Source organism: Coenobita brevimanus, unplaced genomic scaffold (assembly GCF_032717465.1).
Source record: "Coenobita brevimanus isolate Jiangsu-jjx unplaced genomic scaffold, ASM3271746v2 jjx.HiC_scaffold_2638, whole genome shotgun sequence".
In the NCBI taxonomy this organism is placed as follows: Eukaryota; Metazoa; Arthropoda; class Malacostraca; order Decapoda; family Coenobitidae; genus Coenobita; species Coenobita brevimanus.
Window position 1 is genome coordinate 43,225 of NW_027643585.1, and position 10,806 is coordinate 54,030.

Below are 10,806 nucleotides of genomic sequence, written 5' to 3' on the forward strand. Positions count from 1 at the left end.
AGGTTGGATTAGGTTTGGTGGTAGGTGGTGGCGACCGTCATTCGCTCACTTGATCTTTCCTCTCACTTTTCATTACTCATTCCATTTTAGGCGACTTTACATTGAGTGTCAGCCTAATGGTTTCCTGTAAGCCAGGAAACAATTTACAGCGCTGGGTGGTAACCATATAACCAGCCTTTACGTGTTCCCTATGTGTTAACAGGTGGGTTGGCGTAGGATTAGTGTTCCTCCCCGTAAAATCACTAACTCAGAGAAAAACGGCTACCCTTTACGGAATTATGGCGTCTGGCTATAGATAAACAGATTAACTCTACTAATATCAATCAGTATTTAAATATGCACTAATACGTATTAATTCTGCCCTTACTGTATCATGTCACGCCTTTATTTACCCAGTTTAGTGCAATTATGTTGTATGTATATATAAAGCAGTGAATTAGTGACGATTACCGTAGATTTAAAATCTCTCTCTCTCTCTCTCTCTCTCTCTCTCTCTCTCTCTCTCTCTCTCTTGCACTCTTTCACTTAACTTGTCTTGATAGGGAAGATAGGCTTTGATCTCTTCTTCAGATGAGATCCAGAATATTGATAATGGAAGAGGATAAGGGTGAACTGTCCCCCCCATCTCTCTCTCTCTCTCTCTCTCTCTCTCTCTCTCTCTCTCTCTCTCTCTCTCTCTCTCTCTCTCTCTCTCTCTCTTATCCCAAGCTCATTAAAACGCCCAGAGAATTCATAAAGGCGTAAGAGTACAAGTGAATGAGAAGGTACTCGTGCGTAGGTGGGAGGCGTAGAAGGGTACCTGGCGTATGACACTGTAGAGGAGGAGGAGGGGATGAAGAAGGAGGAAGAGGAGGGAATTAGTTAGCTAATGAAGAAAGGAAATGATGATGATGATGATAATGATGATAATTATGATGATGATGGGAGGGGGAGAAAATCCAAAAGAGGTTCAGGAAGAGGAGGTGGGAGGAAATACTGAAGAGTGGAAAGGTATGAGTGGGAGGAGGAGGAGCGGGGGAAAATAAGTAAGTAAGAGCAGAGAAGGGTGGAATAAGTACGTACGAGGAGGAAAGGTATAAAAGTACTCATGATACGTAGATCACCTGAGCGTAAATGAGAAGCGTAGGAGAAAGACGAAGAGGAGGATGCCTAAAGGGTGAAAATGAATGAGGCACTGCTTGAGATGGAGAGACGGCAACTTTACGCCTAGCTGAAGTGAACAGGGTGTTGTGTTGGTTAAGGGTAAAGACAGGGATGATATCAGGTAACCGGTATTGTGTAAAGTGTAGGGAAGTGTAGTGTGGTGTTGTGAGGCGGACAGGGAGACGCATACATCCGCTTGAGGCTCCTATGACTCACTATCATCTCCATATTATCGTCTGACATTACACGTAGCTAGAATGTAATGCTAGAGGAGACGCGGCCATGTGAGGGTCTGAGGTAGAATATCAGGCAACTGGTGTGGTGTAAAGTGTAGTGTGGTGTTGTGAGGCGGGCAGGGAGACGCATGGTGTGGTGTAAAGTGTAGTGTGGTGGTGTGAGGCGGGCAGGGAGACGCATGGTGTGGTGTAAAGTGTAGTGTGGTGGTGTGAGGCGGGCAGGGAGATGCGTGGTGTGGTGTAAAGTGTGGTGTGGTGGTGTGAGGCGGGCAGGGAGATGCGTGGTGTGGTGTAAAGTGTAGTGTGGTGGTGTGAGGCGGGCAGGGAGACGCATACATCAACCTCAGGACGCACGCTAAGACGCACACCATAAATCCTCGTACAGTCATGGACAGAGAAACCTGGACAGGTGAGGCGAGGTAAATGTCATATTTTCTCTATTCCCCCCGGCTTGTCCGTCACTCTTCGTTCACGACTCCTTTCCCCCATCCCCCCCATCCCGTTTACCCTCTCTTCATAGCACCTTCCAGGCTACACTCCCCATACCCCTTTCCCTGCCCCCATACACACCAGTTCGCTAATCCGCCGACCTTGAACCGTGTGTGTGTGTGTGTGTGTGTGTGTGTGTGTGTGTGTGTCTGTATGTGTGTGTGTGTGTGTGTGTGTGTGTGTGTGTGTGTGTGTGTGTGTGTGTGTGTGTGTGTGTGTGTGTGTGTGTGCATCCTTGACACAAGCAACTCCCTACATTTTTTTATCACAACCCATCCCTCCCTCTTCCCTACGGCTACTCTGCTAACACACACACACACATATGAAGCTCATCTTCAGCTGCTCTCTCTCTCTCACACACACACACACACACACACACACACGAGAAGCTCGTCTCTCATTCTCTCGTATACGCAGCTGCTCTCTCTCTCTCTCTCTCTCTCTCTCTCTCTCTTTCTTTCTTTTTCAAGATTCTGTAGGAGTGAATAGTAATGTCAGTGCAAAGTATGCCTTTATTATTGTGATATAAGTATTATAAAATAAAACTTAGGAATATATTTAAAGAAAACAACTGCAGTAGGCTGGTTGGCCCATGAGAGGCGACTCCTCCTGATTTTGGATCTGCATACGAGAGAGATAGAGATAGATAGATAGAGAAGTGAGGAGTGACCACTTGTCCCTCTCTCTCTCTCTCTCTCTTTCAATAATCTGTAGCAGTGAATAATAATGTCAGTGCAAAGTATGCCTTTACTGTGATATAAGCATTACAAATTAAAACACTGGAACATATTTAGAGGGAACAACTGCAGGAAATCCTCTCGAGACGTCAGCATGTGGAACTGTCATTATTTCCCTGCGGGCCAATTAACGTCCACCTTCATACTTGCCTACTCCCTTCTGCCACCATTTTCGCCAATTCTCATCTTTACTTTCCAATTCAGAGCATGCCATTTGTTATGATAATAATTACACACACACACACACACACACACACACACACACATATATATATATATATATATATATATATATATATATATATATATATATATATATATAAGACAGACAGAAACAGAGATGGTAGATGGGGGGGGAAGGAGGGGGAGAAGAAAGGATGGAAGCAAGTGTTTAGTTTGAGAGAGAGAGAGAGAGAGAGAGAGAGAACATAAGAACATAAGAAGAGAGGATAACTGCAGTACGCCGGTTAGCCCATGCTATATAGGCAGCTCCTAGAAGAGAGAGAGATACCGCCATTTTCGCCAAAGACTCCACTATATTTCTCCTCATCTTTACTTTCCGATTCAGATCATGCCAATAGTCATGAAAGTCATGATAATAATTGCACAGATATATATATATATATATATATATATATATATATATATATATATATATATATATATATATATATATATATATATATATATATATATATATATATATATATAGCAGGGGTTGAGAGAGAGAGAGAGAGAGAGAGAGAGAGAGGTGAGAAGTGTCCACGTGTCCCCTGGGAATGGCCAGCCTTCCCGGGTCATATGGGTAGGACTGAGAGGAGGTGAGGGAAGGAAGGGGATGGGGGGGTACGGTTCATATGGACGAAGATTTAGTGGAAAAATCGAAAAGGAAAAAGAAACTATTAGCTCAGCCCCTGAGTGTCCAGGTTTCTTTGTCCATGACTGTACCAGGTGAAGAGCAGGGAAGGGGAAAGGAAGACAAAGGGATAGGAAGCTGAGGAAGATTGAGAGAGAGAGAGAGAGAGAGAGAGAGAGAGAGAGAGAGAGAGAGAGAGAGAGAAGGGGGAGTAGTGTTGGAGGGCGAAAAAGTGTGAAATTATACAGTACAAACAAGAAGAGAGGCAGACCTATAACACGGTGGGGAGATAAGGTGCCAGAATGTGTACGAGTAAGGCGGGGTGGTAGTGCGTTGTGAGAAGAGTCGTTACTGAGTAGGGACACAAACGCCAGGGCAACTATTTATATAGGATTATGGGCAGGTTTCTCCATAACCAAAGTATATTACAGTTCACTTTTGTCTGATTTAACATTTTTCATATTTTCCACTTAAATATTCAGCCAGGTTTGGTTGCTGTTTGGTAGATGGAAGGCGGATGATGCAACTAAACAAGCAGTCTTATGCATTACTTCTCTATCTATCTATTGCCAGACGCCTCAATCCCGTTTGGGGTGGCGGGCCACAAACAAATCGCCTCCAAGTCCCCCTGTCCCCCACCATTTCACTGCCCTGCTCCCAACTCACACCCCCCTCTCTCATATACCTCTCCACCCCATCCCTCCATCTCATCCTTGGCCTCCCCCTCCCTCTTCCCCCTCCACCTCACTCAGGAGGGGAAGGAGGGAAGAGGGGGAGGGAGGGAGGAGGGAGGGGAGAGTTACAGCAGTTGCAAGAGTCTCCACAAAGATGAATCAGATCGCCTGGTGGTAGAAAGAATAAAAGAAGCAAGCCAACACTAACATGCCAACACCATCATGCTGAAGCGATTAATTCAGATGTGAGGGACGAATCTTACACGTTACTCTTGGTATTTGCAGACGATTTTTACTCAGCCGTGGCAGTAAAGGAACGAGGTAAAGAATGACCCCTGAACGTGAGATAAATTAATTCAGATGTGAGGGACGAATCTTACATGTTATTCATGGTATTTGCAGACGATTTTTACTCAGCCGTGGCAGGAAAACGACAAAGTAAAAAATGACCCCTGAACGTGAGATAAATTAATTCGGGGACGGGAATGGATTTCTTCTTGAGGTTATCCATGTTAACTACAAACGGTTTTATTCAGCTTAGGAAGGACTGCTGGTACTGACAGGATCGAACACTGTTTATTGCATTACGGTAGTCTCTTATTATACCTGTATATTATAGGATCGAACACTGTTTATCCCATTACTGTAGTCTCTTATTTTACCTGTATATTATAGGATCGAACACTGTTTATCCCATTACTGTAGTCTCTTATTTTACCTGTATATTATAGGATCGAACACTGTTTATTGCATTACGGTAGTCTCTTATTTTACCTGTATATTATAGGATCGAACACTGTTTATCCCATTACTGTAGTCTCTTATTTTACCTGTTTATTATTCTGGCTACCTGCAGACGGTTTTATTCTGCTATAGAAGGAGTTGACGTAAACACCTCAGCTTACTCCAGTACTCTTGCATGTACTTCGTATTATTCTTATTATCTACAGAAAGATTTACTCAACTCGCCAACAAAAGAACCGGGAGGGTAAAGAATGATCCCCGAACGTGAGATAAATTAATTCAGGTACGGGGCCGGGTTTTTGTGGACGCAGCAGCAGCCGCCAAGAGAGGCCAAGACAGCCACACGGAAAAAGGCCCCTCGCCCTGCCCAGGAAATGTGCGGGTAAAGGACATCCTGAATTCTGGACGGGTGGCCGCGAATTTGGCGATAAGGAGTTTGCGAAAAGAAATCAAGGGGCTGAGATAGAGGTTAAGAGGTTGAGACAGGAGTTGTTAGGGGTTGAGAGAGGGGTTACTGGGAGTTGAAGGGTTGTGAGAGCGGGGTTGTTGGCGGAAAAGTAGGTGGAGCAACGGGCAGGGGATTTGTGTGTTAATGGTGAGAAAAATGTGTTGGGAGAGAAAACGAATGAGAAAAAGGCTGGGACTGGGAGAGTAGTTATGGGGGTTAGAAAGCGTTATTAGGGGATGGAGTGAAGGGTTATTAAAAAAAAAATGTAAAAGAGGTTACAAGATTAAGGAGGTTGAAAGAGGGGCTGAGGAGGAGAGAAAGAGACTGAGAGATAAAGGAAGTGCTGAAATCTGGACGGGTGAGTTGAAATTTGGCCGAAAGGAGATTGAGAGATTGGTCATTAGGGGATTGAGAGAGGAGTTATTTTGGGGATTTTAGAGAGAGAGAGAGAGAGGGGGGGGGGTATACGTCTTGATGGTGAGTGTGTATCAAGTAAGCAGATTGCATACCGTGGGAGTGGCATCCTTCCCTAAGTGTATGGCACCACCAACACAAAAATGCCGACCAGATTTCAATTACCAAGTGCTCGGGCTGGGGGGAGAGGGAGGAGGACATAATAGGGAGAGAGAGAGAGAGAACGGAGTGTGGGGAGGGGAGAGGGGTGTGGGAGGTTGTGATGGTGATGCGAGGAGGTGTAAGGGTAGGGGAGAGGATAGGGCAAGGAGACGAGGAAGACTGAGGGATTAAAAAGAATGTGAGGTGGGGGAATGACGAGGAAGGAAGGAGAAGCAGGATGAGGATGAGAGAGGAAAGAGAGAGGGGAGGCTGTGGGGGAGCAAAAAAGGGAAAGGGGTGTGGGGGAAGGGGTCGAGAAGGGAAAGGGAGGAGGAAGCTGAGGGAGCGATAGGAGGGAGAGAAGGAATAGGGAAGAGAGGGGAGTGGGGGAAGTTAGAAAAGTTGAGAGAGGATGAAGAAGGAAGAGGGAAGAGAGGTGGAGAGAGGGAGATGAGTATAGGGGAAGGGAGAGGGGGAGAGGAGGGGGACAAAGACAGGTGATACAGAGATAGAGGAAATTAGTTGACATGGCAAAATAAAAACAGGGGTGAGAAAATAAAAATATGCAGATGAGATGGATTGTCATTACGTGGAGTGACTACTGGTGGAGAGAGAGGCGAAGTACAAGAGGAGGGATGGAGGGCAGGAAGGAAAGGAGGAGAGGAAAAGTGCAGGAGGAAGAAAGAAGGGTGGGAGTCTTTACGTGGGAATTTTGTAAGAAGGTAGGCAGGGGAAAATACTGCTGGTTGATGGGCCTGTGAAAAGTAGGTAGTTAGGTTGGCCAGTAGGTAAGTAGGCTGGTAGGTAAAGAATCACTATGTATATGCATGAAGGAAGGTAGGTAAGTAGTAGACAGAAAGGCAAGTAATCTAGTAGACAGGTAGATGGTTAAATCGATATAAACAAAAGTGTGAGAGACAAAGGGAGACGTGGGAGGTCAAGGCCTTCTAAAATTAGAAGGCCTCTCCAATCCTCTTGTGACGTCAGCCGCGTAGGTCAGGGGCAAGGTGCGTGGTCAGGAAGCGGTCAAGGTTCTGCCTCACTAACTCTTTGTTGTATGTGTGTGTGTGTGTGTGTGTGTGTGTGGGTGTGGGTGTGTGTTTAAATGATATTATATATTAATAGACTTATTGGCACTCATAATTTGATTCACGTGAAAAATTTACAATGGTAAAAGAAGAGTTACTACAAAAGAAACGTGTGTAGTGACATCTGAAATCTGGCATTATATATATATATATATATATATATATATATACATATATATATATATATATATATATATCATATACGTATTGGGGCTGTTATACTGGTGGTATATTGGAGCTGTTTTATTGGTGGTATACTGCGATATTATATTGGTGGTATATTGGGGCTGTTATATTGGTGGTATATTGGGGTGCTATATTGCTGGTATTACATTGGGGTGTTATATTGGTGGTATATTGGGGCTGTTATATTGGTGGTATATTGGGGCTGTAATATTGGTAGTATATTGGGGTGTTATACTTAGAATCTTACTGTGTATTGGGGTGTTATATTGATGGTATACTGGAGGTATTATATTGGGCCTCTTATATACGGGGTGAACAAGGTAATGCAGATTTCGTTTGAATTCGATTCAGTTTCTTTATAGAGGAAAGCTGTGGAGATATGTAGGAAAAATGAAGGGTTATATATTCCTCTCTTATCCAGCTCCAGCCACGTCTGTGTAATGGCTTTGGTCCTACACCCTAGCATGGCTAAGGCCTCATTTTTCTTATATTCAGTACAATTACGATGACTTAAAGCTTCTCACTGTACTCTCTACACTTTTCTGATAATAATGAACAGAAAATAATGTTGTACTTACCCTGCTGTTCCGATTTGGAGTGAACTGGTCGCGCTTAATGGCACGTAGCCACGTGGAGGCAAGTTCTTTATCTTGCGGGAAGGAAAATACACTATTGGTCCATTTTTATAATTTCCCTTACATCTGGGAACACAACACATGTAAGGCATTATTACCTTAATAAAACATACAAATAATGTAAATATCAATATATAATACAATGTTTTTCCGTCCTTATTGTTATTGAACACACAGCGTGACCTCTCCCGACCATAGCTGACCCAACACTACCTACAGTAGGACTCGCGCACGTTTGCGGCTGTGGTGTGGTCCGCACCTGTGTACAGTGTTGCCACGTTTTCTATACCGTTATCTCTCTCTCTCTCTCTCTCTCTCTCTCTCCTGGCGGGAAATGTGAGCCACCCTGAGTACTTTTGATTCTTTTATAAGTTATTTATAATTGTGCTTTCATTTGTTAATTTGGTTTTGTTATATTTAGTAGTAGATGGAGTGTCAAAGTTACTGTCTGCTGAGAGGTTTGTTACGTTACTGATTCATACACCCCGACGTAGTGGGGTGTGGGTGTAGGTGTGGGTGGGAGTGTGGATGTGGGTTTGTTGGGGTGGTGGTCCAGGGGGAGGGAAGTGTGAAGGGGATTTGACCTGAGACACCCAGGAGGGATTAAGAAGGGAGGGAAGGGAAGGGGGGGCTGGATTCACCTACCACATGGCGGGAAATGTGAGCCACCCTGAGTACTTTTGATTCTTTTATAAGTTATTTATAATTGTGCTTTCATTTGTTAATTTGGTTTTGTTATATTTAGTGATGCCGACAATGCATTCAATGCATGCCCCTCTCCTGCCTCTCTCTCTCTCTCTCTCTCTCTCTCTCTCTCTCTCTCTCTGTAGGGAAGCTATCTGTCAGTGCTGCCACTCACAAGAATTATATGAATTATTTCTTTTACTTTGGATATTGGCATATTTCTTCTTTTTTCAGGCTCATTCTATTATATCCATAACTGTAATATTATTAACCACCCTAAAACTACGCTAAAAAACATTAAAAGTGACTGCTATTTCTTTTAGCAACACTGTACAATATGTATGCCATGTTTCTGTGTTACTGTATAAATATTTTATGCATAATTAGATTACTGTTGATTCATCCATCAAAATACACAAGTGTAAGTTTTATTCATCTGAATTTATCGAATTTGTGATGCCTTGTACATAAATAGCTTCCGTTTCACATCGCAAGTTGAGGAAACGTGGCACCATTGTAAACAGGTGCGAGGCACACCACAGGCGCTTACGGGCGCAAGGCCGACTATAGACCTACCTACAAGTACGTCACGGCTTACCGTCCCCCCCACCACGAGGCCTTCTAATTTTAGAAGGCCTTGATCTGACTCTCCTCTCCACACCGCGCTCTCAGCCCGCTGAACCTTTACTTGTATCGTCTATGTACTTCCTAAAAGTATTTGCTCGCCACATACAACTTGTGTAGACATTTGGCTATGAATTTAAACTAGACATACATCATTAAATAAAATCTCTTGCTTAAGTAGGAATATCATAATTCAGCAGTTAAATGAGTCCTTTATTTACACATATCATCACCATCAACAATTGGTTTACATGTATTATTAAACTGCCCACTTCACTTCTCACAGAAACAAAACCATTACATGTTACCATTCTCATTACTATCAACCGCATCACTCCACCGACGTCCACTTTCTCATTATATTGCACTTAAAACATTACACTCACACTCTCTTCCATCACCACACTACAGTGTTGTCCCAAGCGATAAAATGCAGTACATCAATGTTTATGAGCAATGATGAAATTCTGACTATAAGTTAACAGGAGTATGATGATAATTGAGCCACCTGGGATAATATTTACAGGCTGTCTGGTTTTTGTTACCTACCCTAACCTAACTTTACCTTACGTCAGTGTCTGTAGCTTCCTTTTTCTCCCTGTCGTTTTATTTTGATTTATGAGATCATTTAATTTTGCACAGAAATTATTTAGCAACGCATTTGTGGAAGCCCACAGTAGCATTCTTTGAATTTTTTCTATGTTATGACCTTCATTACAGTTGTTCATAGGAAGGAAGGCATCTTCATCCATCAATACATTAAGTGTTATCTCTGTGCCTATATTTCTTTGATTTACGGATTTTGTGAACTCGGGATGTTGTGTAAGTTTGTTAATGATTATATAATTATACATGATAATATTTACAACAGCATCATCTGGATACAATAGAGCCCCTCTACTTATGCCCTGTATGAAATTATGGTTGTCTGGTAGGCAGTCCATTTCGTCATCAGTGGTAATTAAGTCTTTACATAATTCACATTTCACTTTTTTGTACACAGCAAAGCAACAGAATCCTGCAAGGTATGTTATTACTTGAAGGAGATCTGTGGAGTTTTCTATATCCTCAGGAGTCACATCAACATCGAACCTATGCATGTTTACCATATCATTATTTTCCATTTTCTCCCAGTTTGCTTCTTCAAATACTTTAAAGTAAACACTTTGGTTATAAAGAGGTAACTTCAGTACAGATATCATCCTCAGTTTTTTTTCACACTCAAACACTTGTCTAATGGTTATGTTATAACTGCCTCCTGCAAGCTGCCGATATTTTCCAAATCTTGCCTCCAAATGATCAGTTTGAAATTTTCCTGGTAGTATATATTTCATGTTTAGTTCACCTATACAATAATCGGTTATTTGTAATATGGCTGTGGTCGTATGTCTCAGAGCAGTAAATGTTTCATTCGTCAGTTTTCCAGTCACTTCTGTCATGCCATCCCAAAGATTTAACCAGCTTAGGAAGTTGTGCAGGAACAAATATCTTTCATCATTGTCATCACTTGTCATTGGAGCAGCATATTTGTTTTTAAGACAACCTTTATATGGAGATTTTACGTTCATTACTGTCCACCAAGTATAGATTATCTGTATGTAATTAGCAACATCTTCAAAGCATGGTAAATTATGTGTTTTCCCTAGAGTCATTAATGCTTGTACAATATATTCGTTGAATATCTGCAACACTAAGCTGACTTTTTGT